The 4591-nt window shown below is 41.3% G+C and overlaps 1 non-coding gene across 1 annotated transcript; it reads right to left on the reverse strand.

Moving 5' to 3' along the window:
* Nucleotides 1–329: 329 nt before the first annotated feature.
* LOC133727634 (small nucleolar RNA R71) lies at nucleotides 330–436 on the reverse strand. Its single transcript, XR_009855311.1, has one exon. It is a non-coding gene; the product is annotated as a small nucleolar RNA R71 (small nucleolar RNA).
* Between the last annotated feature and the right edge of the window lie 4155 nt (nucleotides 437–4591).

The following is a 4591-nucleotide window of genomic DNA, read 5'->3' on the forward strand; positions in this document are numbered from 1 at the left end:
CAGCTTCGGAATCCCCCTCATGCATAGCTTACACACCACCGGGCAATCAAGCCTTCTCCATTCCTGTGCAGCTCCTTAACTCGTTGCCTAAGTACTCTGGCACACCATCTGAGGATCCTAATGTTCACATTAGGGAATTCTTAGATATTTGCAAGCTGCAAACCATTCAGAACATCCAACCAGAAGGACTCAGGTTACTTCTATTTCCCTTTTCTTTAAAAGATGATGCAAAACGTTGGTTGTACTCGTTACCTGCAGGTATCATCACAACTTGGGATGAAATGGTTAAGAAGTTTTTGAAACAATATTTCCCCGCTCAACTGACAAAACGACTAAGGAGGGAGATTCAAAACTTCACTCAAAAGGATGGAGATACACTATATGAGGCATGGGAGGAATTTCAGGAGTTGCAAAGGAAGTGTCCCCATCACAACTTCAGTCTGAATGACCTTGTCCAATTTTTCTATGATGGATTGGACATAGCTAATAGGGGCAGCGTTGATTCTGCGTGTGGAGGGACTTTCATGAATAAAACCGGTCAAGAAGCATATAATCTGATTGATGATTTGGCCGACAACAATAGACAATTCTACACAAGGGATAAACGTACAAGAGGACGAGGAGTGTATGAAGTCGATTCAAGGAACCAAATGGTGGCTGTGGAAAGAAAGATTGACATGTTAATGAATGCCTTAGGCAATGGCATTAAGGCAACACCTCAGGTATGCTCTATTTGTTCCTATTCTGATCATACTACTGATAGATGTCCTATGTCTGCTATGTCTGAGGAACAGGTGAATTACATGGGGCAACAAAGACCCAAATATGACCCTTACTCGAACACGTACAATCCGGGATGGAAGGATCACCCAAACTTCCGTTGGGGCGGTAATGACAACGTGGTTCGACCTACTCAAGGCGTCTACAATGGACCACCTGGATTCCAACAAGGGGCTAGGCAGCAAGTCTATCAACAAACTCCTCCTCAACAATCCTCAAGCAAGTCCTTGGAAGAACTAGTGAAGGAGATGACTCTGAACACCGCATCTTTCCAAAAGGACACCGCATCTTTCCAAAAGGACACCGCAGCTTTCATCCAAAGGACTGAGATTCAGTTTCAAAAGCAAGATGCCTTAGCTCAGCAACATGGACAAGCTATCAAGAACTTGGAAAGGCAAGTTGGGCAACTTGCAACGGTGATGCAAACTAGACCTCCTGGCACCCTCCCGAGCACAACCATTCAAAATCCTAAGGATGGGAGCATGGCTGAGCTCAATTCAATCACTTTAAGGAGTGGTAGACATTTGGAAGAAGTCTCTGGGCACCAAAGAACATCCAAGAAAGATCAAGAAGAGAAGGAGGAGCAAAGAAATACGAAGGAAGAAAAGAAAATCATCGCTGGTGACAAAACGATCGATCTCACGGGGGCTGATCAGAATGTTCATGTTTTTTCCCCTCCAAAGGTAAAAGATCCTACTCCTCCTAAGTTGGTTACTTCATGTATTCCTTTTCCTCGCAGGTTTATGAGCTCTAAGAAAGAACAAGAAGAGAAGGATGTCTTGGAAACTTTCCGTAAAGTCCAAGTGAACATCCCTCTTCTGGATGCCATCAAGCAAGTACCTCAGTATGCCAAATTCCTTAAGGAGCTATGCACAAAAAAGAAAAAGTTCAATGGGAATGAGATAGTGGCCCTTAGTGAAGAAGTTTCAGCTGTTCTTCAAAGAAAGCTTCCACCTAAACTTAAGGATCCCGGACGCTTCACGATTCCATGCACCATAGGTGCACAGAGGTTTGATCATGCTTTACTGGATTTAGGAGCTTCGATTAATTTAATGCCATATTCTGTGTTTTCAACTCTTAAACTAGGTGAGCTAAAGGAGACAAAGGTGATCATTGAGCTAGCTGATCGCTCAATAGTCTATCCTAAGGGAGTAATTGAAGATGTACTAGTACGTGTGGATGGATTAATTTTGCCTGCAGACTTCTTTGTTCTTGAGATGGAGGAAGCGCCTATGCCTACATCATTACCATTAATTTTGGGGCGCCCATTCATGGCCACAGCTCACACCAACATTGATGTGTTCAGAGGCACTTTGAGTATGGAGGTTTTTGGGGAGACAGTGACGTTCAAGGTGTTTGAACCCTTGAAGCCTCAAATTAATGAGCAAGATCTTTTAGGTGATGGTAGGCAAATAAGAGAAGATGTTCGATTTCTTAGAACTTGGACATCACCTAAAGTCAAGGCAAGGGATCTCGGCGATTCAGAGTTGTTAGCAGTGGCAAGCACTGGTCATTCTCCACCAATTGTCGAGGAAGAGGTGGCTACAACCATGCATAAGAGTCTAAATGAAACCATGGCTGCTCAACAAGCAATTCCATGTCATGAAGGTAAGTCTATATTCTGTAATGAATTTGTTCCTTTAGCTAATATAGAGAGTGTGAGTGTTGATGATAGGTGGCTTCGTGGGGATTTTAAGCCAAGCAAGGGCTATCTTCCGACCAAATCTCCTTCCTCATGTGGTTTCACTGAGCCTCCATTGAAGAGAACTTCAAGTGGTGATCCCCCATATCCACCTGATCCAAATAAAAAGTCATTCATGAAGAAAACGGAAAAATTTCTTGCGAAGTCTTCGAAAGGAGGCTTCTTTACCTTTGCCTAATTGTTGGTGGTACCGTCAGGCTGAAGACATTAAAACAAGCGCTCGTTGGGAGGCAACCCAAACTTTTTATTTTTGTTTTTAAGCTTATTTTTGTTAGTTCGTTTTAATATGTTTTGTGAGTGTGCAGGTGTACCCATTAAGAAAGGCTCGGAAGTTGCACTTTCCTGCTCGAAAGCAGAGTGCCGGCTGTGCAGTCAGTCAACTTTGGCTGGCTGCCGTTTTTAGCTCCGATGGAACCAGGAGACGTGCCATCTATGTATAGAAAGATCTATGAGTCTAGTTTTTGTATGTTTTTACAGAACTGGATTCGGAGTTCTGATGCATTCCCAGTTCTACTTTGAGTACCGAAAGGTCAGACCAGCAGAGCAGGAACCTGCGCAGTTGGGTCATATAAAGGGAAAAACATGGAATACTTCCGGGGGTCCAATGAGGACAAACCTTATATGCACTTAAAGCTTGAGATGTCTACTTCAAAATTGATCTAGAGCATCATCTCCATTGGAGCATCGTAACCCTTCAGAATTGAGGTTGGCATGGGTAAAGGTCCTTTTCTCAGCTTTTCTGTGCAAAATTCTGTTTTTCTTCTAACTTTGCAGGGCTGCCATTTTCAATCTATTTGGAGTTAGGAGACGTGCCACATATGCACAGACAGCTTGTTACACCAATTTTCAGCTCCCAGTAGCAGCTCATCCATCCAGCTGTCCCTGCAGAAGTTATTAGGGCTGGAAGTTGGCCTCATGACACAAAATTGTTACATTTTGGAAGTCAAGGCCTTGTGCCTTGAAGATGGTGTCTAATTTCGGTCTTCTCCAAAGGTCGTGAGCAGTGGGAGGTCTACAAGGGGGAGCTTTTCTATAACCTTTCTTATATTTTCACTTGCCCTCTTCTGTATTTTCTTTCTCTATGCTTTCCTTGTGCATTGTGCGTTATATTGCCATACATTGAGGACAATGTCTAGTTTAAGTGTGGGGGAGGGAAATACAAATTTGTCAATTTGTTTTTGAGTCATTCTTTGTTTAAAAAAAAAAAAAAAAAAAAAAAAGAGTCTAGTTTTAGGTTTTATTTTTCTTTGAGTCTTAGGAGTCTTCCAACTCTATGATGAGCATGAACTTTCGGATTTATATTTTGGTCACAAAAGGATTGCAGGCATGTGTTAGATTCTTGATTTCAAATAATTGTTAATAGATTTTGATGATTATTGTGCTTGATTTATATACATTGATGGTTGGATTAATGTAACACTTGAGAATTGATGGATGCATGCTATGACAGGTTAAACTTGATTTAAACCCTTGTGAGCTTTTGAGCCTGTATATGTGCTATTTCTTTTCTGAGTGCTTAGTATAGAATCATCTTATTTTCTTGACGAGGATTTTGCATGATCTCATCTTTTATTCATCTTGGTTGAGACTCGGATTCGACTTGCATATTTTATAAGGACAAATGCTAGAACTTGCCCCAAAGCCTCTTGAAGCGTATGGTTGAATTGCATGATGGATGGGAAGGGATAAAGGCACTAGGATTACCACCATAGCCAAACTAACCTGTGTCCCTTTTATGCACACAAGATGTGCAATCCCCTAGTTAACCCCGTTGAGCCTACATTAAGCCTTTTTGTTTCATCACCCACAAATTCCTTAACCCTAAGCTTAGTATAGATTTATCCTTACCCTATTCTAAGGAATTAGTGGAGCAAATATTTTTAGAGATATATGTATGTTCAAGGTACTTTTGTAAGCAAGTGTGGGGGAGTTCATTGTACATCGATCCAAGGAAGAGGAAAAAAAAAAAGTATGTGTTTATGGCTGTTGAAAAAAAAAACAGAGAAAAAAATATGTGATAGCCGAAAAAGAAAAAGAAAGAGAAAGAATGCTTGAAAAGAAAAATCAAAAGAATCGAAAAGCAAAATACTTCCTTGGATTTGATACATT

This window comes from Rosa rugosa, chromosome 1 (genome assembly GCF_958449725.1).
Source record: "Rosa rugosa chromosome 1, drRosRugo1.1, whole genome shotgun sequence".
Lineage (NCBI taxonomy): Eukaryota > Viridiplantae > Streptophyta > Magnoliopsida > Rosales > Rosaceae > Rosa > Rosa rugosa.